Source organism: Haliaeetus albicilla, chromosome W, assembly GCF_947461875.1.
Source record: "Haliaeetus albicilla chromosome W, bHalAlb1.1, whole genome shotgun sequence".
Taxonomy (NCBI): Eukaryota; Metazoa; Chordata; class Aves; order Accipitriformes; family Accipitridae; genus Haliaeetus; species Haliaeetus albicilla.
In genome coordinates, this window is record NC_091515.1 from 3,167,148 (window position 1) to 3,190,406 (window position 23,259).

Genomic DNA, 23,259 nt, shown 5'->3' on the forward strand with positions numbered 1-23,259 from the left:
GTGCAAAGGGGCTGGAAGATGCCCTTGGTTTTGTGCAGCACACTCGTGCCGCAACCTCAGCCTGTCTGGGGAAGGGTCAGCGAGGCGATGGCATCTGGAGCATCTTCGTGCAGGTCCTGACTCACTCCATCCCTCTTCTGGGGCATGGGGATGAGAGAAGAGATGGTTAATGTTGCCAAAATGCCTTCTGGCTGACCCGGGAACATGCTTTATTTGCTCCAAAGCCACGCATCAATCTTGCCTTAGCAGACATGTCCTGCTGACTCACAGCAGGTTCATGGGAGGTTATGTCGCAAAAATGAAGGATTATGAGATGAAGGAGGAACTCATAAATCTTCCCGAGGTGGAAGGCAGGCAGGGCTCAGTGTCACAGGCAGTACACGGTGACCCATCTCTGCCTTGTGGTCTCTCGTTCCTCACTGCTGAAGGCAAATACTGTAGAAATAAGAGCCACAGAGCAGACTTCGGAGCTTCAAAATGTTGACCGTGGTGGTTTATTTCCTTATTTAATTGCAAACTTCCAGCCTCAGAGAGCAAAAGTGCGCACCGTGGACACACCTCTTGTCTGAAATTTCATCATCACAGTTACAGGCCATAATCCATGTGAGGATTAACCCAGATTTGTGAACAGACAAGAGAGAGGAAAAATGACCTCAAATTGCAACGTGCGTCATGGGTGACCCTAGCTAGTGCGCCCCAAATGGGCGTGATGATATATCTACTACCTCTCACCTCCATTCTTGGCGCTGGGAGAAAGAGCAGATGAATCTGAGCTGTCCTTTTGGGGAGCACAGGCTTGCCAAGGACTTCAACACACGCTTTGGAGAAGGATAGTGCATGTGCTCGAAGTGGAGGGCGATGCCTGGGTATGTTTTCCTGCAGCACTGAGAAATATCCTAGGAATGGGCAAGAGTGCTGATACGCATTACGTATTCCTGGGCTCCTTCCAGCAAAGGGAAGGCATGAATGGTACCTTGGAGAAAGTAATCTTTCTGCTATCTCAAGGTCTTCTTGCAAAGGATGTCTTTTGGTCCAGACCTCCCAGGGTGTCGGCGTTGAGACCGATAGACAACACGTGTTCCCTGTTGGTTTGTAGGGGAAAAAAATAATAGGACTTTCACAGGGTCCTACTTGAAATCTGCTCTTCACATTCAAGTGTGCCAAACTGAAAGAGGAGAGGGTACCAATGGAAAGCAGAAAATAGCTGAGGGTAAGATGAGAGAAGTCTGGGGGAGGTTGAGAAGGCAGGATTTCCTCCAGTGGGCCTGATCCAGCATCATGGTGAGGAGCTCCAACCTGGGAAGTTACTAAGAAGGACACCACAGGTGGGATTCAGGTCCGGATTGTCAGTGTCCAAATGTAGGTATGCACTGGTGTCTCCACGTGTGGTCGGTGTCTGAGTTCCCATCAGCTGGCAGAGATCTAATCTGTGTGGTCAAGCGGCTGGAGGATGACCCGTGGCTGCTTTAGGTTGAGCAAAGTGCTCTCCAGCCTTCATCACCTGCATCCATCAGACTCTGGTGGGAGCGCAGATGTTTACCACACATACAGACACCTCAGTTCAGGTGTTTCTCATCTTGGGCTGAATCTTGTTGCTGCTTTCACTGACACCTTTTGTTCTGCTGACCATTATTCGCCAAAAATACACAGGACGCTTGATCTGCTGATCCCAGGAATAGTTATGGGGAGTGCTCACCAAAGCCACACAATATTAATATAGTGGCTGTCCTGACAAGTTTTCCTACCAGGGAGGGATGTGGTTTTAGTAGGTCAAAGGATGCTATTTTTCAAAATAAAGGTATATTGGAGACTTTGGAGAACACATGCTTACACTGACATATTCAATCTGATGCTAATTAATAAGGACAGGGGACATATGTTGTCAGATTCAGAGCTGTGTGTTAGCTCACCCCTTGCAGCCTGTGCTGGATGAATGATTTATAGCTTTAAACCTAAAGAATTTGAAAACAGAGTTGCATTTTCTTCCCATGGGATTACCACCGACTCAACTTGTTCTAGCTTTTTTAAAGTCTGAAACAAAGATGGTTTTAGTGCATTACTGTCAAATGTGAATGATGCTCTGACTTTGCAAAAAAGTAACATACTTCTAAAATGAGTGTTATCCTGTTTCACCTTCTTCTCGGTCACTTTGTGCAAGCAAAGAGATCAAACCTTCATGCTTCTCCAGAACAGAAATAATTCATATTTGAATTAATTTAAAGTGAGGTCAGTGTGTATCCACACTTACACAGTAAGCGTGGACTGATTTGTTTTTAAAAATCAGGTGGGAAGAAGAGCATACTTTGATATTAGGAAATATTCTGAACCTCCAAGTGCTCTTCAAAGATGCACTGGAGATCAAATACCTCTTAGATTTTCTGTTGCAAAAGCAGTGAACATCATACCATGTTGCATAAGGGAAAAAGTTAAATATGCAGGACACCACAAGGAAACTTTCTTACTCATTTCAGTCATCCTGAGACTTTATCTGGGGCAGAGCTGAAAAATGGCTTTATGTACTATCTGTTCTGGTTTTGGCCGGGGGGATGGACTCAAAAATCCATCCTACCCTATTTTCAATTTTTTATGGAGTTTTTTTTTTTTGTATGCAAACCACCTAATAACCACAGGAAGCCAGCTAACTGTTAGTTCCAGGCAGATTACTTCAGTTATCAATTAACTTGGAGGAGTTGGAGTTTTTGCTTTCACCCAGAAGCTAAATCTCCTCATCATCCAATTTATGCAATGACGAAGCTGCTGAGGGTGCCTGCAAGAACTTGGAGCAATTAATTACCTGTGTATTTCCTGTGGCAGGAGGAACACCAATTGCTGGAACTCTCTTAACTAACACAAATCTGGACAGTCTCAGCAGCCCATAAATCACTGCTGGTTCCCACATCCAGAGCTACACAGCCATGAAAGTCAGTCTTATCTTGATATAAAGTAGGTCCCCTCTCCCTTCAGTACAGTCTGTCTGCAGGTGTCCTTTGTCACAAAAAAACATCTTCAGAAGATGCAACTCACCTGTAAGGAGAAATACTGGTGGGTGGTTTCTGAGCACATCTGCAATTAATTACCAAAGGTCTGCCATGCGAGGAGTGTCTCTCTCTCTGTCAGCAGGGGACGTGTAGCTTTGTTTCAGAAATCCAAATGCAATCAAAAAGCTCAGAAAAAAAACCCCTTGTTGAAGATGTGGCAAGTCCACCCCTGTACACTGAGCTCACCAAGCTCAGAGCGATGCGTTTGTCCCGAGTTCGGGTACACGGGTGGAAAATGGGAGGTGAAGATAACCCTGGAGTAAAACCACTGCCCAAATTCAACAACTTGGCATTGGTTTCTGCACAGGTGGTTTCTCGGGAGGCCTTGGCCATAAGGACACGTGCTCTTGCTGCTGGCAGAGGGTGCAGTCACCCCTGCTGCTAATTACCCCATCAGCTGGGAGGGTTAATAAGTCAGGTTGGCTTCCCCCTGCTAACTTTGCAAGGAGCTGAGTAGTGATGCTGGAGTAGTACTGGGATAGGAGGATGAGGATGGGTGGTGGAGCAGTAGAGGCTTCTAAACCATGCGATGGCTTAGAGGGTGGTCTGTTGGCTTTATCTCCAGCCAAGGCATTTGCTTCAAAAAAGGTAAGTCTTTTATTTCTATTGGTTTTCTTCCTGCGCTTGCTGTGGCTGGTTGGGGTCCTTATTTTGAAGGGGCAGGGAGGAGGATGTGCTGGTGTGAATGGAGATCCAAGCAGCTATGTGGATGTTTGTTCGTTTAGCTGCGGTGGAGTGTTCTCTTTTCTTTTGTACGAGCGTGTTGGTGGATATTAGCTTTGTGTAGTTAAGGATCCAGTATCTCTACTAATTAGGGTCTTTTGCATTTCATCTGTTTCTGACAGACTGTGACTGCAAGCTAGACAACAGAGATCTTGCTGGATTTTTCTAGTTTTAGGAATTTGGGAGTGTTTTACATTGAGAAACTAACTAGGGGATTTTTCTTCTTGGAGATGTTATTCTACTTGGTTACTAGACATTTGGGAAATGTTTTCTGGCTGAAAGTCCAGTGTAGCTGTTGGAATGGTAATGAAGTTGGAAAGTATATTTGGAAAACAAGTTATCATGAATTATTCATATCCTGGCTTTTTTTGGTTGTTGTTTACCTATTGTATTATAATAGCGTTTTTATTTTATATATCTACATGTTGTTATTCTTAGAGAATACAGTATAAGTGTGTATCTTGTATGGAAGAACTACTTGGAAAAATAAGGGATAGTTCTTAATTTCAAATAAACTTGGGGGAAAAAATGACTTTCATTAATATAGCAGGAACACTTCTAATCATCAAGCATATGGTTCATTTGTCAAAGTTTCCTTTAATCCATTTAAAATCATACTTATTGTCAGTTTAAATATATTCAGAACATATAATGAATATGCACCTTCAATTTTGCAATCAGTTCTTGAGATTGTGTACATGTACCATTAAAATTAACATCCATTTGAAGCTCAGTTTTAATAGAAGTGTTTAGATGGGGAAAATTATATATTTACAAAAGCAGAATTCCTTTCTCACTGGGATAGGGAATGAAGATGACAAATTCCAGAAGTTCTGTGGAACTGAAGGGCTGCGATTTTTGATGATAAAAAGATGAGATCGTTTCCTCATTCAAGGTCCAAGAAGCACTGCACATTACTGAATCTTTTGACATGCAGCATTCTGCCTACAAATAATCTATCCCTGGGTATCTGGGGAGCTAAGGTCCACCCTCGTGTGAAATCCTTTGCGTGTTTTTCCCATTCTGCAGTGTTGTGTTATTAGATACAAATTTTATTTACAATAAAATAATCTTTGCTCTATTAGTTATTGTGAAGGTGAGCTGTGTCTCACCATCTCGCTTGGCTGCTGGAGGAGGAAAGTTAGTCATCCCACCTCTCGCCACAGTTTTTGGAGAGACAGATAACTTCAGGAAGCAATCAGCCCAACTGTGCTGGGTTTTCTGTTGTTTCTTTAGTTTGTTGTTTTGGTTTTTTTTGCCAGGACAAGACTTCTCAAAGTCATTTGCTTGTGTATCTTACATATTGCTTTTTATGTTGAGATCATTCCTCTTTTGGAAACGCTTCTCTCCTACAGGTTGTAGATGAGGCGCTTCCTATGGCAATGGTTGGAGTGCGATGAAATTTATTTCTCAGCCCCTGCCTCTGTTACTTGGACAGCAGCAGAAATTTGCGACTTCTGGCTTCTTTTGGCATTTGTAAGGTCTGCCTTTAGGGACTTTATGGGCTGGGGAGGGGAGGCTATCTTGTTTGTTGGTTTTAAATCCCAAATGTGAAATCAAACTTTCTTACGAAAGAATGTTTTCCCTTAGCATCTTCCTTCAAGGGCATGTGGCTGGTAGACCAAGGGGAGGAAGGACAGATGGACATGGAGTGCCAGGGGTGGTTTGGCAGCAGGGAATGGGAGCAGTGTCATCCCTTCACTGGTGGATAGGCATTGACTTCTTAGCAGCACCAGGGAGACTTCAGAGCTCCCAGGCCTCCTCCTGGGGTGATTAATCCAAAATCCCTTGGGACGAAGGTCCCCGAGAAGTTCTTCCTCTCCTATCTATTAGCAAGACTGCTTAGAGGGACATTTGGCTGCAGGGCAGGGTTGCCAACAACAGCAAAACAAGAAGAAATCTTTGCTGTGAGCAGAATTGCTAACTGGGTACTGATAAGGTAATGCCCCAAAAAGCAGGGTGATATCTTGGGGCATGGTGGGAAACAGAAAACAGCCAGGAACGAGAGGGTCTTGGGACAGCCTGTCTCAGAAAATGCAGCTCAGTATGTTTTGGGGTTTTGTTTTGTATATTTTTTTTTAACAGCTTAACTTGCTGTGGGTGAAACCACGTGTGGCTTCCTGTTTTCATTACTTGGCTTTTCTTATTGTTTGGCAAGGATGGGTTTTAGAAGCAGAGTCAAGTCTCTGGGACCACCTTGGCAGGTTTGGCACTACCGTGCAGGTAGCACGGGCACCCAGGGGCTCTGTTGAAGGGGTTTGCACCTCATTAAAAAGAGAGCAGCTCTGTATGGCAAAGGAGGGGGGACAAAGAAAACGGGTGTAAGGCTTGTCTTGTCACAAAGTCAATAAATATCTGTCTGCATGACTTATTTTGCTGTTGATACCCAAAGCTCCCTGGCTGGAGGCTGTTGCTGATTTATAATGCTGCACAAAGCCCTGAGAGCTGGAGTAGACAAAACAGGAAGCAAAAAAGCTTTGCAAATACAGCAAGTATTAAGAAATTGCTAAGTGCTGGTGAGTCTTGCAGAATGATAGTCCTTTCCCCATGAGAGTGTGTGTGTGGTGGGGGAATAACACAAGGAGCATGCGCTGGGCCACCTCTTTGGCTGCTTTTCCCAAAGATGACTCTGCAGGGAGAAATCAATCCTGTTTTGTTTTTTTTTTTTTTCCCCAATCCCAGTTTATACCTGGTATTGATACAGCCGTGCAAAATATGATGGATATTTGCACCTCCTCTCGCTTGTGTTTCAGACGGCTAAAACTTCTTAGAATTAGCAGTTCTCTGCCAGTATGAGCGCACGATAGAGAAGGTGTTGCTCTTAACAGACCATCTGTACAAACTTTAAAGGAGCCAAGAGGAGAAGCACGATGTTGTGGTGCAGTCTTGGCTCCAGGGTTGGTTTAGCAGCAGTCTTTTCTGCGTTCAGGATTTAAGAGAAATGCGGTCATGGGAAAACATAGGCGAAAAGTGTTGCTGCACTTGGAGAAGAGCCTCTGCTGCTCCAGCCAGTGCTGCGGAGCTGAAAATATGGGTTGTTAATGAACTTGTATTACAAATGGAGTAATATCTGTCCCTGCCCTGTTGGGTTCAGTAGGAGTTTCACTGCTGTTTCAGGCTGATGCTGGGTTATGTCCTTAGAGCCTGCGAAGGCCAGAAAGGACAGGAGTGTGTTGGTCTCCTGCTCGCTTCCCCCCATCATCTGCCAAACTCCTTCCAAAACACCTTCTCACGTTGCAATGACATCACGATGTGCTGTAAGTGACCTTCTTCCCTAAACATTTAGAGATAAACTTAGCTTTTTAGTGCCTTTCAGTGACAAGGAAAACTTCTTCTTTTTACGAGCTCTGTGACTGAACCCTGGAGGTCAGTACCGATGAGTGGGTTTTTGTCATGTTTCCTGGAAAGTTTCTTAATTTATAGCCCAAGATTTTTTTTTAGGAAAGACAAAAATGTTCATGTTGTATAAACCTCCGAGAAGCACTCGTTGCTCTAAGTGCTGATAGAGCTGTGTTACACCAGTTTACATTCTGCAGATGGCTGATTTATGGTGGTGGCAAGTTGTTTTCCCTTCTAGATGCAAGGTAATTTCCTGAGCAAGCCTGAGGTTGAGTATCTGTCACATGTATCCTGCAAGAAATAATTTTGTTTAAAGATCTCTCCAAAACGAGAGAACTGAACACCCTACCTGTATGCAATCGGTACCAAGTCATGTCTGCAGTGAGCAGAAGCTCTCCCCAGGCTGTGGATGAGATGAAGATGCTGGGGAGACAGGGTGGCTCCAGTTCCTGCTGAGCAAAGGACCAGTATCACAAAAAATTCGCCAAAACATGGACTTTAATAATTAAGGGCCTTAATTATTTTCCTCCTAACAAAAACCTGCTCCTGTGGAAGTAGAGGTGTGCAAGCAGCACTGGATGAAAAAAGCCGCTGATATTTGGTCTGTAAAGGTTTTATGAATAACCAGTGCAGTTCCCTGCATCAATATGCAGCTGAATGCACTTGAGAATAGTTAGATATATATTCTACTGCTCAGCAACAGTAAACACTGTCTCTTCTTCCCTAAAAATGGCTCGTTCGTGTTTATATCCATGACAACACATCCATTTTTGGCACAAATGTTTCTCAGGATTTTCATCTGCTTGAAGTGCCACGAGAGGATGAAAAGGATTTGGGGATACATCTGAAGGTTGAGCTGTCCTTCCTTCAAAACATCAAACCTCCCCGTGCGAAGCAATGAGGGGTGCCTGTGAAGCTGCAGGTGCCCTATTTGTTGGGGTTACCCTTGTTGTTTTGCAAGTGGCCTCCAAGTTTTGATGCCACACTGGAAAAAAAAATTAGGGAAAAAACCCTAATAGAAACTTTTCCTGTAGGAGATCACTGAACAGAGCTTTTCAGTGCTAGTGTTCTGAGGTTTCTTTCTCTGCTCCTGCTTCCCCTGTTTTGTATGTACATCATCAGCTGGATTAGCTGGATTTAAATGTCCACCTGGCTGAGATGCTTAATAATGAGTTGGCAGCACTTTCTGGCTGTGCACAGGTCACTGCATGTGGCTGCACATCTTTAAGCAGAAGCTCTATAGGTATTTTCAGCTTTTGTGAGGAACTGAAAGTAAAAAGCTCTTTGTCACTGTCAGGAAATAACAGGAACACCTGAGAGGTAGGAAGCAGAAAGAAAATGTGGTTTTTCTTTCACAGAAAGACAAATTTGGGGAAATGGAAGAACAACAACAAAAATTTGACTACAAATTAAAAACTCCACGTAACTCTCTGGAACTTCTGGAAGCTTCTTTTAAGATTCTCCCTCTCCATCCAAAATGTGGTTTTAAACTCTACCAGTGGTAGGGAGAATATTCCTGGCCAGCTCTGCCCACCAGCCTTCCTGTAATATGCATTATTTTGGCTTCTTTTGGGTACAAGCTGCAGCATGCAGATTACAAGGACAACCGTCTGCAAACAGTTGATACTGGGACTAAAGCTGGTAAAAACTGGAAGTGTGCCTAGTCTGCAGCTTCAGAGCTGTAGTACTGCAGATATGCCATGCTGGAAAACACAGTGAGAAGTTCATGGCCACCTCTACTTAAAAAACAACCCCCAAACCAACAACAGCAAAAAAACCCCCCAACAAAACCCTTCCTCAAAGATGTGCTAGTGATGTGACCAGTACAAGAACTGCACTGAAAAATTGTGTTAGGAACATCCTGAAAATGAAATGCTCTGAAAAGACAGCTTTCTTCCAACATTGCTGACGTCAAGTGGGGAAACAAAGGAGGCTATGGAAAAATGCAGACATTAATGTAGATAAAAGTGATTCCTTGGAGAAGATCCATCTGGAAATAGAGGAGCTTCACGGTGGACTGACCTCACGTGGTCACGGAGAACCTCTCTGGAGGCAGCAGAGACAGAGGGGCTCTTCAGGAGTGTCCATCCCTCCCTAAGAGAAAGGATAAACATGAGCTAAATCATCTTCTAAAATGCCCATTATCTCCACTGACTGTAAGAAACCTCTTGGTGAGGCTTGAATGTCAAACTTTTAGCAGCCTAAGATTAAGTGAGGTGACTCCGACTTGGTGACCTGTGAAATATTTATTTTGTCTCTTTTGTGGTGGACCACGGCAGTGTCTCCATCCTGGTGTGTCAGCCCTTGTCCTATGGGGGAGGCTTGGACCCCTGTCACAGCAGCGTCACCCAGCCTGGTGGCGTGATGGTTTTGGTGACATTCCAGGAGTTTCTTTCCCACGTGCTGGATTTCGGGAAGGGTGTTGAGATTCCTAGTTTTAGTTTAAAATGATGTCTGCTCCTTGTTGTGGCAGGGGAATTCTGCATGAAGCAACTGTGCCCTGGGCATTTAAACGTCACAGCGGAAGCATTTCTGTTTTCTAATTTTGTGATGTTTTAGAGGGCCTGTGACTCATACTTTTTGAATGCCTGGGATTAGCAAGTCCCTTCTGTTCAGTTAGGGGTGTTTTTTTCCCCTTCATTTATTCATCTTTGAATGTTGGTGCTGCATATGCAACGGCACAGAAACAACATCTGGACAGTCAAGGACATCCAGAGCTGCTGCTTAAATTCTGTCCTTCGCAGGAACCTTGTGTGCCCGGGCTGGATGCTCCAGCTGTCCCTTCTCTCTCTGTGCTCCTCTAGGTCTATGGAGGGATTTTCATTCCTCTTGCTTTGATTGCAGCTGAAAAAGCTGGGTGAATGCAGATCCTTCTCCTTTAACAGACTCTGCTGGGGGAGTATTTGCTGCAGTTGCTGCCTGGGTTATGTTGGTGGCTCAGATTTCAAGCCTTTTGTCTGCTCCGAATCATATTGTTCTTTTATTCACGCACTCTTGCTTGTAAGAGGCATCCTCATCAGGTTTTTGGCAGTGCATCTTGTGGGCACTATGGCTTGCTTGATGTTTTTTGTGTTGGTTTAACTCCTGTGGTATGGAGGTTGGGAGCATTTGGCCGGTTGGAGTGGGGTGGGCTGGGCTCCACATGCTTTATGGATGATGCCGCAAGTGATGTATGGTGTCAGAACTATAGGTTAAGAGTAATCGGAGTCCATGAATTACTATGTCGTGTTGGGAAGACAGGAAGGGGAGAGGTCAGTTTAATTTTACTCTGCAAAAATGAGTTATTTTGTAATCTTCCTGCCACAACTAGGAACGGGATCTGGATAAAGCCTATTAATTCAGATTTTGCAGGCATCGGAAGAACAGGTCCCTGAATGCCTTCCAGCTGTTTATCCTGAGCAAATAATTCCAGTTATCCTGAGTAGTCTCCAGCTCCTTTTATCTCTGAAGATGCTTCTGTGGTGCTTTACAGGAGAATCTGAGCAGCGTCTCCTGCTTCACGCCGAGATGTGCTCAAAGGTCTCCTCTGCAAGCAGGAACCTCGACTTGCTTAGTCAGATGGCCGATCTTCGTATCATCTTTTTCTCTTCCAAACACCACATTTAAGTTAACTGGTCAGCCTGTAGCCATGCCAGCTGAATGTCGCTCCCCTGTAGTCATGGCAAAAGATGGTTGCGCTGGTTTGTGTGCTTGGGGTGGGAGCAGAGGACACTTCTTTCTGACTCAGCCCTGGTCATGAAGTCGCCGGGACACTTTCATGGTGGAACAAGTTTTGACAAGGCATGACAGTAACCCATAATCTAGCTTACGTGGCCAATTGAGTAATTCAGTTAAACAGTCCAGAATTTCCTTCTGCTGTTTTGCCTGGAATATGGGATTTTCCTGCCCTAGCTCCCCATTAAACAGGTGCTTTTTGTTATCTGGAAATAGCTGCGTTTCAGCATGGGGATCAAGTGGATTTCACGGAGTGGCTGAGAATTGCTTTCAAGCTTGGCTTGTGTGATGTGAAAAGCTGGCTCTACATGTAATAAGCACTAATATTATTAAAGCACATTTCAGGGTGGGCACTCTGACAGAAAAATACCACTATATCACAAATGCAAAAGAGAAAGGTGGGGTTTTTTCAGTTTTGGGGGGATTTTGAAGTCTTTTGTTGATGTTCCAAACCATGCTGCATTTGGCCTAACCCACAGTAATAAAAGTAGATTATCTCATGGATGGAGCAGGCCAGTAAGCTCAAAACCGCTCTTTGCTGATAACAGGGAACAAACACCCTTTGCATCTCAGCACGTCGGAGGAACAGGCTGCGTTCCCTCCCTTGCTCCAGATCAAGTCAAAGCAGGAATCTTGGCTGTGTGTGTGAAAATGGGATGCCAAGAGATTTTATTTTGGTTTTTTTAGTTGATTTATGACTCCACCTGCAAAATATTCCCAAATTGACATCTATTTTTTTTTCCAGTGTCATCCTGATACTTTGAAATAGGATCATGATTCCCAAAAAAGCAGGAGGTGTGGTATGCTCACCCTCTCTTTTTCTCTCTCTCCCTCTCTTTTTTTTTTTTTTTGTGAATAAGAGGGGGGGAAGTAAAAGCCTATTCAGGATAAAGATAGTTTTTTATAGCATGAGTGTTCTCTGTGGTGCCAGGAAAAAGGATTTTAAATGACAAGACACTTAATTCCTCCATTTAGCCCTTATTTTCTTTCCTTTGCATTGACTCGGTCGCTGTGCCATCCCTTGAAGCCTCGAGAAGCACGTTGGGTGAATGCACAATGAGGGGAGCGCGTCGCTCCCAGCGTTACGTGGGCTCGTGGCACGTCTCTCTTGACATCTTGCAACAACAGCAACAAATCTTTCATCTCCTATGTATCACACCAGCACGTTCAAAGGATTTAATTAACTACGAAGGTAGTAAATTTTTGCAGAAATCCATCTGAAGATGTTTTGAGGTACTTCTGGTGCTGCAGTTTCCCAAACACACCTTTCCACATTTTGTAATCGTGGTCTTTGAAAGATCCCCAGAGACTACAGAAACTGGGCACATGCACAAAACAAATGGAAGCAGGGAATTCTCTCTTCCTCTCTCAGCTGCTGAGATTTTCCTTTCTCCCAGCTGCGTTACCTTCAAGAAAATGAAAATGCTTCTTGAAGCTGATGTCAGTTGTACTGTATTTTGTGCAACAATCCAAAAACGACTATAAAAGGCTGCTGATATTGTGTGGGTGCAGTAGTACATTTCAAATGCAAGTAACTTGGTTGCCCAAATGCTGATACGTTGAGTGCAATTAACCAAACAAGAGCAAAGATTTTTATAAGTAAACATCTACATATGCCCGTGCTTTCTATTATTTTGACCACTTGCTTCTGTGTGACTCAAGCAAGGGACTTAAAGTATCTTCAGAGCAAATTAGTTTATGCTGTAAGAGATGCTGTTGCTACAATATCTGTAGTGATGAAAAGAGTACACAAACGGGTGGCTCACTGCATAACGGAGGCATCCGTGCATGGAGGCTTGCTGGGGTGATCCACTAGAAATAAGGGGCTAAATGCACCGAGGGACTTGGGGAAAGGATGACCGGGGTACCACCTCCCCTCTGCTCCTCATGTGGGGAGGGTTGGAACTCCAGGAGAGAGCTCGGGAGGGTGAGGGAGTGATGGAGCTACTAGAGCATCCTCCTGAGTGTGGCTGGAGCTTGGCCCTTCTGAGATAAATAAGTGTTTCTTTTCAATTTGGGAGGCAAAACTTAGGTAGGGTGGTAAAGGGGATTTTTTTTTTTTCCCTATGAAAACAGAGCAAAGCAGGGCCTATCTCAGGTTTAGTAGTCCAATGGAGAGACCACACACTTGAGATATTTAAGAGCATTGAGCTGCAATCTGTTCTTCAAGCTATATGCAATTATTTTTGTAAATGAGAGCTGCTTCAACAGGAGATACTGGCTGAGGACCCAAGCTCAAACCTAGGCAAGGAGGACTTGAACCTGGCGCTCCCTCGCCCCACTTAAAATGTTCTAGTGTCCAAGTCAAAAGGCATATCCCTTCCTTAACTGGGTTGGGATGTTCTTTGGGAGCTTGGAGGCACGTTCTGCACCAGCAGCTTGGTTAGGGCTTTGGGAGTTTCCATGATAGTGTCCTGAGGGGGTACATGTGCTGGTGGGTGCAAACCTTGCTGAGCCCAGTCTTGGGTGGTGGGAGCCCAGCTGGGGTCAGTCCTGTTCCTGCTGCCCTTGGGAACACGATGTGAACTCTTCTCCTTATGATGCCCAAATTGTTTTTGGGGTCATCTTAGCTTGGGAGGGGGAAAAAAAGTGCTAGTAAATATGCAGACAATTCAGTAGTACAGTTGTTTTGGTACTTGAACTTACTCCCTGGCTGTTGTATTTAAGAGCACGCAGACGTAGCTTTTGTGGCTTTTGTTTTGCAGTGCCCGGGTAAGGGGGCATCATCTATTTTCAAGGATACAGGAGACTGTGGAGCTGGGAGTCCTGAATGCAGAGCCCACATGCCCTCCATCACCTCCCTAGTAGGTACAGGCAGGCAAAGTGTCCCCTCTGGGGGTACGGAGAGGGACATGGGTACCCTGCCCATCTCAAAGGCCCTTTCTTTGTCCTTCCTTGAGTTCTTTAAAACCAGCAAGTTTATTTTTCCACAAAGGCTCTATTCTTTCTCTTTAAAATGAGTATTTATTTCTGTTAAAATCCCTTCCAGGCTACAAATAACAATATTTCTCCACTTGTGATGCTGCACTCGGCATCAAAACAGAATGAAAAGTCAGTCCTCCCAAATTCTGCAGGAAGGAAGGTTTTTCTCGTGATTAAGATAATTGCTGTCTCGGTCATTGTGTACGGCAGGAGTGCTGCAGAATTGTCCTTGTGCATGAAATCTCAGTGAAAGTCACTTGAAGCAGGCAGGGTTGTTTTCATTTCCCAAAACAAAGAGAGTTTGGACTTAGACAAAACAACCTGATGGGAGATATCAGCTTGGCAGTTTAGACTCACTGGGCTTCTCGGAAGGATGGCGGCTATGGGAACAGATCCGAGGTCAGTTTAAATTACATATTGAATGTTCAGATAGTTGTAATGAAAAAGTGGTTGCTACTACTGATTTTTTCGGAGCCGAAGGGACCAGTGCCGCTGAGATAAAACTTACCAAAATGTCGTTTGCCCCTTGGGGCCCAGCTCTGCTCTCCGGTAGGCAAAAGAGCGATTACCATATCTTATTGTTTCTATTTCCCTGCTTTGCATTGGTCTTCCCAGCCTACATCAGGGAGACTGTGTTAGAAAGGAGACGTGTTCCTGCTGAAAAGGCCTTTTTAAGTCTCCGCTTTGGCACTTTTACGTAGGCTTTCCACCCATATAAACAGCAAGGCAGCAGCTGTTAACAGCAGGGAAGGCAGCTGGAAAGGCAGGGCGTGCAGCAAACAGCTGGTGTTTATGTTGTCTCCCTCCAGTTTGCAACTGCCGCATTTAATAAGCTGAGCGGTTGTGTTATCAGCGCAAATGGATGCGCTCAGACGCAGCAGATGCTCTAGGAAAGTATAAAAAAGGACAAGGCTGTAGCAGTATTTCTGCAGCTATTCCTTCCTGCAGGCTGCATCATTGGGACTTCTTGAGCCAGAGGTGATACCTGCAGCTTGGATAGATTTTACTGCCTTGGAAGTGTCTAATCCCAACCTGTTGCCACTGAGACCAATGTCATTTTGTCTGTGGCTTTTCCCAGTTTCATGAGGCACTGGATGAACAAGGACCTTCGTGGTCTCTTTTTTTTTTGAAGCTTTTACCTGGTAATTTAATTTCTTGCCCTCCTGTGCTTGGCTTGCAAGAGTGTGGATGCAAAATGGGCAGCTTGGGCATCAAAATGGGATCTGCAATAATCTTTTTAATACAGCACAAAACCATGCAGTTGCATCTGAGTTTTTGCAGATGCACCTTCTAATTACATGCAGACACTACCTATAAGCTGCTACTCCTGGGCATAGTTATAGCACCTTTCTTTTAAGGCAGTTTCCTTGTTTCCCTTAAGCTGCCATCAGCTACAAAACCCAGCATACAGCCAGACATTTGCAATGTTCCTCTAAAGCTGGCATCCACGTTGGAGGCACGTCTTTCCATGCCAAGCTTTGCCATCTTCATTTTGAGTGTCCGAATAGAGTTAAGAGTCTCAAGCAGGCACAAAGCTTTCTTACATCCCAAAACACACAGCAGCCATGGAAAGTTCAGACTGCAGCTTTGAGGTAGGACCATAGGCATTACGGTGGGGAAAACAAACCCAGCATGAGCCGGTGCTACCTGGCCAACTTCAGAAGATCTGTAGCTGTTTATACCAGTGGTGATGTTTGGCAGAAGTCGTGACCTGTTAAGAGGCAGAACGGGTTCAGTTTAGCTGATTTGCGTGAAATCTAATGGGATCTGAAGTCGCAAGTACCAACAATAACCTCTCAAAGGTGTATTTGCTGCTTGTTGACTCATGCTGCTTGGGATAAGCAAGGCACGCTCGGGATTTGGGGTTACTGTGTTCATGCATTTTGTCATTACTTTCTTGGGAGACAAATATGTGATATGAAAAATTAATTTTGTAGAGGAAGATGGTCAAGATGGATACTAAATAGTTGTGAGGCAAACGTGGAATACCAGCACCACATGTTGCTTTGCAGCACTCCTCAAACAGTACATCTTGCTGTTCCCTTTATATGCCAAAATAAAGGCTATTAAAGACTTGATGAGAAAGTATAGAAATGGAGGAAGGGGAACATGTGAAGGATGAGGGGGGAGAAGATCCCTCAATGCTAAGGCTATGGAATGCTCATCAGGAGGAGTGGTGAGAAGCTGGACAGATTTCTGAGTTTATTCCCGTTCTTGGAGAGGTCTGAGCTCACAGTAGTAGCCAAACCAGTGGGAAATACGAATTGCAGTGGCTTTTTGGGTGATTTTTCTTTTGTTATTTGGGGGGGGGGGTGTCCCAAAATACTCTTTTTTTTTTAATCTGTATTTTCCATAGGTCTTTTGTTTTGCAGACATTCATACCAAAGACAACTAAAAATAGAAAGATACTTGGTTTCTTAAAAACATAGAAATGCCTCTGTTTTTTCTGTAATGTTCCATACCACAATAAAAAGTGGTCAAGAATCCCAAAGTTTTCTATGAACAGGTGTTTTTTTTAAATTAAACCATTATAATACCAAATGGATATGGAGACTTTTTGTCTTTTAACTAAAAAAAAAAAAAAATGCTTGGGCTAGCCTGAATTTTACTTTAGCTAACCTGAATAATCTGGAGTTGCAGTCTCCCAGAACTTCTTGAGTGTCACACACTGAAGCTTTTCAAGGCCTTGAATGTGTCTCGGATCCCTTGGCTTTGCAGAAGGAAAAGTGATGTTTCTAGAAGACAACTAATAATATTGCAAGGGGCATGGTTCAGTAAATCTGAACCCATTTACATTTTCAAGTCGCCCATTTATGTTTTCAGTTGAAGTAAGCCTGTATACTAGTTAAATGCAGGGAAAACACCTAACTTTGGTAATTGCTGGGCCATGAAGAACCCAGTTGCTACTTCAGTGCTAAGCTACTGCATTTAATTCCTCTGCATTTTTATGGGCTGAGGGTGAAAGCCAAAAATGATGGTATTTAGGAGTTTTGCTGCACGACTGCTTGGCTTTGTGTTGGATTTGAAGTTCTCCAGCACAGTTGTCCTGGTTTCAGCTGGGACAGAGTTAACCATCTTCCCAGTAGCTGGTACAGTGCTATGTTTTGGGTTCAGTATGTGAAGAATGTTGATAACACTGATGTTTTCAGTTGTTGCTCAGTAGTGTTTAGACTATAGTCAAGGATTTTTCAGCTTCTCATGCCCAGCCAGGGCACAAGAAGTTGGCACAGGACACAACCAGGGCACCTGACCCAAACTGGCCAACGGTGTATTCCATACCATGGGATGTCCCATCTAGTTTAGGAACTGGGAAGTGGGGGGGGGAATCGCCGCTCGGGGACTGGCTGGGTGTCGGTCGGCGGGTGGTGAGCAATTGCCCTGCGCATCATTTGTACATTCCAATCCTTTTATTACTACTGTTGGCGTTTTATTAGTGTTATCATTATCATTATTAGTTTCTTCTTTTCTGTTCTATTAAATCGTTCTTATCTCAACCCAGGAGTTTTACTTCTTTTCCTGATTTTCTCCCCGATCCCACTGGATGGGGGGGAGTGAGTGAGCGGCTGTGTGGTGCTTAGTTGCTGGCTGGGGTTAAACCACGACAACAGTATTTCTTAGTACATGTGTTTTCTGAAGCCCTGATTTCTTAAATCCAAAAATTCCTGTATATAACTGTAGCGTTGCCAGGTCATGGGTTTCTTTCATAACTCTTGCAATTTGCTGCGGTGCTTTTCTAAAGTCTGATTTGTTGTGTTTGCGAGAAACTCAGCTTTCGTTAAATAAATAAACAAAGCTCCTGGCCATCTTGACTGTAAGGAGAAGAAAAAAAAAAAAAACACTTGAAAAACATGACCAGAGTATAACCTGACAGTGTGGGTGGATCCTCTGCCCCAGGAGGGAAGCGGCATCCCCAGGTTTGCAGAGATGTTGCGCATTACTGGAAGGGGAGCTGGACCCGTTGTTCAGATGTTGGGGATTGCTCTCTGCAAATAACGAATTGGGTTTTTTGGATCGCCTTGAGGTGGAACAGCTCCCAGAGGAGAGATGGCTCCTCGGGTCTCCTCCAAAGAGGGGTCTTCTGTAGTGTCCCTGGCAAAGCTATCCATAGGGGTTGAGGGAGGTATGGCTCAGCTGTCAGCCAGGGCAGCATGCAGAATGTACCCATAGCCCACGGCAGGGAAAGCTACTGGCTTCATAATGTCCTTTCTAGTGTCTGTCTGGCAGCTGATAAGCAGGAGATATTCAATGCATTGAAACATCGATGCCTGAGAGCCAAAACTTTACCTCCACTGGTAGCTGCAAAGATGTGATGGAGATGCAGGAAAGGCAAATATCTTGCCAGTCTCCTAACCTCCCTGGTCCTCGTAGGATCCAGGTGCCCTTGCCGAAGCAAGAGATCAAGACTTGTGCGTTGTGTCATCGCAGCGGCTGTGCTTCAGAGAAAACTCATTTCACGTGAAGACTGGTAATTCCTTAGGAACTGAGAGGGGCTTGGAGCTATCCCTTACCCAATCCTTTTACCTGCAAGTATCGGTATCATTCATTCACAAAATACCTGGGAAGTGTGTTGTTACTCATAGCTACAGCATGATGGATGGGGGAGTCTTCCCAAACGTAGGTGTGTGCAGGTTGGCAACGCATCTCTGGTGCAAGAAGGAATGTGCAAGATTTTCCGGGGAGTGTTGGGGAGTGGTCAGGCAGGAGGTTTGACTGAGGCTGCAGACACCTGAGGTCCTGTAACATCTGCTCAGAGTGAGTCATTCCAGCCTCACAGACTCAGAGAAGTATTTCACCGAATTCCTTCTTCAGCTGAACTCACCCCCTACAGTATGAGCCTTTTATCCTGGATAAATGGGAAGTGAATCTCCATATTATGTCTGAATTTTGAAATTGAAACAAGGAAAGTACTGACTTGTTTCTTGTCTGACTACCTTGGCACTTCTGCTCTAAAGTTTTTCTGGACTTTTTGATTAGTTTGTGTCTTGTATTGAACAAAAAACCTACTGTACTTTAACATTATGAATACTTATTTTTGGTATTGTTTGTTTGGAGGCCCTTTCAGAATTGGAAATTTATTGCACTCAATGCCGTCCAAACACATGGGGAAGCGTAGTCTGTCTTTCTCTTTGAAGAACTGATTAGAGATCCAGATTTGGCACAAATAGCATCCCAGAGGTGACTAAAATGGCCTGATTATACTTAAGGAAATGCCTATGTCTAGTGAACGGACAGACACAGCCATCAGACACCTATTGACTTGGTGTTCCACTTGGTCAAACGATCCATCTGCTGCAATGGAAATGTGACCCTCCGGCTTCACATGGGCCATCGTGTCCTCCTGCAGGCCACCTGCCAAATGCACGTATACCCATTCTGGCTGATTTAGAGGCTGAAGCTTGAAGGAGCATTTTTAAGAAAAAAATTTTAGACCTTGAAGTGATTAAAAACAACAAATAATCGCTATGTGTCTCTTGGCGCGAAACTGGTACTGTGTTGGGAATGAGGAGGATTAGCAGTCCAGCAGTGTTTCTCCAGTTCTTCTGTCCTTTGATCCCTGCCTTAATGCATTTCTGAGGGTTATGCTTTGGGTAAATGTAAGGTTTTGGCCCCAGTACAAAGGTGACTTGGTGGATGAAGCCTTCCAGAGCAGCTTCCAAACTGTGTCCAGTTCAGCCTCATGTTTGGATGTCATCCACTGTAGAAGTAAGAGCCACCCATGGAGATCTGATCTAATTTTAAACTTTCCAGGAGCGTTCAGAGGATTTGATGGAGATTCTCAGTTGGGGATTGGAGTAGAGGGATGGAATATACATGAGGTCCGTGGCTGGATAAATAGGATCCTAGCAGGGAAGGCCCATCATGACATAAACACATATGCTCCTTAACAATTAGATATTCACTGGGGATGTTTGGCTGTCTGATCATTTATGCAATCCCTAAAACACTCTGAAAAAGCAAAGGCAGTGAAGCAGAGTAAAGCAGAGATGCTTGGTTAACCTGGCTCAAAATTACCTGCAGCAGTCCCAGAAAGCCAAGGAGAAGTTAGTGAGTGGCCACTGGAAAGAGGCTTTTGGGAGGCTGGATGGAGAAAGATCTGTTGCTGTTGTTCTGATGCAGTGAGTTTCTGTAGGTTTCCCAGAAATAGGAGTTAGTGTTCCTGTTTATGTATGTACTTCATGTACATGCTTTAAATTCATAACTGATCACAAGTTAAACTTTTGGCAGGAAAGAATGAGTGTCTTGACTGTTTCTAGACTTGCAAAACTCGGTTCCTCAGGGTTGAGCTGTTGCTGTTATTGCCTGTAGAAGACCTGATGCTCAGTCCCACTGGGCCAAGTCCCCCATACACCAAAAAGAGGGTCTGTCCCAAATGACTTGCAGTCTGAATACAAGAAAAAAAGACAGACAGATTGGGAGTGCCAAAAAAGTGAAGATACACCTCTAGGCACAGCAATAGAAAGCAATCCACACCTGCCAACTGTTAAATTCACCTTAGCAAAGGTTTCTGCTTAGCAGCTGTATCTGAAATGCTTTTATTAATCCAAATTATTCTTCCCCCTTCCTCTCATGCAATCATTATGATTTTATCTTTTTTTGCCCCTCAATTTTGCTGAGTTTTGTCTCCTGTTGTTTTGCTCTTTAGGATTTTGATTGTTTTCCCCTTATCTTCCCCAGCCCATAGTATTACTTTTTTTTCCCCAAGACTTTGTGAGGACCCAGCTTCCAGCTGCTTAAGCTACAGAGGTGGCCAGCTGAAAAGGCCAGCTCCCACCGCTCATTCCGCAGAGTCTGGTCTAACCCAAGTCCCCAGTGCAGATTCTGGATAACAGACTCTTTGGGGTGATGCTGTTGGACTTGGGCAGAGCCTGGGTCAGCATAGTGAGCCCTTTAGCTGACCTATAAGTAATGGCAGCACACACACAGGGTAATAATTACATTAATAGATGGAGATGTGAATAGGGTGGTTAGTTTTTACTAAGCCCCTGAAACTGTACAGAGACTCTATTTTGCAGTATGGGCCCATTCCAAGCAAAACCGGAGAACACCAGTGACACAAGGAGTGAGGCTGTTCCCTTGCCCAGTGTTGCAGGTTCATGACATTTGGAGCTTTCAGGCTCTCGGATGCCAATCCAACCCTTACGATGCGGTCACTCTGGGGTGCATTCAGGCAACATTTTTCAGATGCTGAGGATGTACAATGAGGGCCAGACTTGGAAAAAAGCTCACATTGCATTTAGGCAGTCGGATAAATCTAAGCTGCTCCTTTTAGGGCGTACTAGTTGCAGAACTGGGTGCTCCACCATATGAGAAGGGGTATTGGTTTTGCCAGGGTTTGAGCTGCTGCAGGGCTATGGCTCCTGATACATTATCCCAACCAGTGCAGGGCTGGCCCGAAAGAAGCAGCTAGATAGGGGAAACCTGTGTCTCTATGCCAGAAGGAACAGATGGATATTAAACAACCAGACTCCCCCAAACACAAGCAACTGATAATATTCCAAATTAATGTTCTGGGTAGAAAGTCCACAAGCAAACAGAGTATTTTACTTTTTTTTTAAGCTCAGGAGAGTGGTCTCTGTGCATCAGTGTGCTGCTGGCCAGGCTCCAGGACTGGATGTGGATCAGGTTTCTGCCTGTGTATTTATTTGCACATGGGTTTAGATTTGGGAGGAAAAGCCCTTTCTCCTGTGATGCAGCCCCAGCCTGTGCTGGTTTTTCAGCTGCCCGAGTTACTGCAAGTTGGAACGGATTTTGAAAAGTGTAGGTCCTGTTGAGACTGCTAAGGAAAGGCAACTTCAGTTTTGATCCTTACAGCCAGTTTCTATGCACCCCTTTGTATTTTTGTATTCCCTTCAGGATCGAAGGCCTTACTTTGGTGTCTAAATAACTTTCTTTGGAGCTGAGTTTTATATCAGTGGTCACTCTTCCATGTGCCTGGGCATCTGATGCATCAATGACTCTTCTTCCCTGATATCTATCTCTTGTTTCAGATGACAAATGACTGAAAGAACTGCTTTATATTTCCATGTATTGAGCGTTTGCCCTGTTGAACTGACCTCAGCTGCTTGACTGCGCTTGACTTGTTTCCATCACGCGGGAAACTGGTGCGAGGACAGATCTGAGTCAGCATAAATATATTTAGGAAGCTGATAAAATTTTATTGTGCAACCCCCTCACTCCCTTATTACATTCCCTGTTATTGTTGAGGTTTTAATGTGTGTCGACTGCATCTGGCTTCTGTCCTTGTCCTCAATCAACCTCTCGTTTCTGGTAACCTCTGGGCTGTGTCTCCTTGGGACTGTTTGATTGCCCAGTTTCATCACTTTCTCTCTGCTTGGCTCCCACCGGCTGAGGCTGGTGGTATTTCTGAACCAAGACTCAAAACACCCTGATTCCTACAACGTACTTGCATCCTACTGCATTTAGTTTTTAGACATTTATGTCTTTCCTAGCCTTTCTTGGTTATGTTTTTGGCAGGGGGGTTAACCCTTTTTGTTAGTCTGTCACTTTGCCTCTTCTGCTCCACCTCTGCTTCTCCAAGCTTTGTTCTTTCTTATCTTCACAAAATGAAGGAGTCTACCAGTCCCAGCTCAACAAGCTGCTCAGGTGCAAATTAAGCTGGTTTTTTTTCCTCCTTTTTGGCTGATGCCTAGCACGCTTTAGTGTTGTGGGTTTTGCCACAAAGAGTTTGACCTTTGAAAATTAACTAAACATCCCAGGAGGTATTTAGAAGACGTGTAGATGTGGCACTTAGGGACATGATTTAGTGATGGACTTGGCAATGTTGGGTTAATGCTTGGACTTGATGATCTTAAGGGTCTTTTCCAACCCAAATGAGTCTATGACTGAAGGAGCTTGGACCATTACTGTAGGTGCCTGCTGGATGGGGAACCAAAATCTCTGTCCTCACCTGGGTGATGCCAGCTAAGTAGTCATGCACAGGTGGGAGGTGTTGTTGAAAAACTGAATTGCCACATCCCTGGGAGGGGAAGATGTTTACCCACCATCTTCTCTAAGTACAAAATGTTTCTTTTCAGTAGGAAGCCTGCAGTTTGTAAACACAGAAATTGCAAGCCTAAAAATACAAGGTTAGAGTAATCTCCCATTCTCAGCTGCTTTTCAGTTGCTGTCCTCACTTTTTCCACTGAACCCTGATGATTTCTTTCACAGATCTCTGAAACTGAATCATTAGTGCCTGGTTCCTCTACTACTGCTGGTGGTTGTTTTGTTGGCTTTTTAAGATGGGGGATTTTGTAAAACCTTTCAGGAAGATACACCAGTGACCTGGACAATACCCTGTAGGTCTGAAACTGGTTTGGTGACAACCCCTCACACACACAAATTCTTGGTAAACTTTTGGTCATATTTTCACATGCTTTTGGTGCCTTGTGTGGACAAATACAGTGACTAGGAATTTGGGCATGCATGTTGCTTGGATACTGAAGTTGATACTCTTCTGCCCACAAAAATATATGCAGCATTGAGTATAGCTAAAATATCTTTTAGAGAGGACATCTTATACTGC

The 23,259-nt window shown here is 44.3% G+C and overlaps 1 long non-coding RNA gene across 2 annotated transcripts in view; it reads left to right on the forward strand.

Moving 5' to 3' along the window:
• The first annotated feature begins 3,476 nt into the window (after nucleotides 1-3,476).
• The window catches only part of LOC138683541 (uncharacterized), a 49,894-nt gene continuing 30,111 nt past the window's right edge, over nucleotides 3,477-23,259 (forward strand). For both annotated transcript variants that reach the window (XR_011323033.1, XR_011323034.1), the window contains exon 1: nucleotides 3,477-3,626. This is a non-coding gene — a long non-coding RNA (uncharacterized lncRNA). The remainder of the gene's footprint in view (nucleotides 3,627-23,259) is intronic.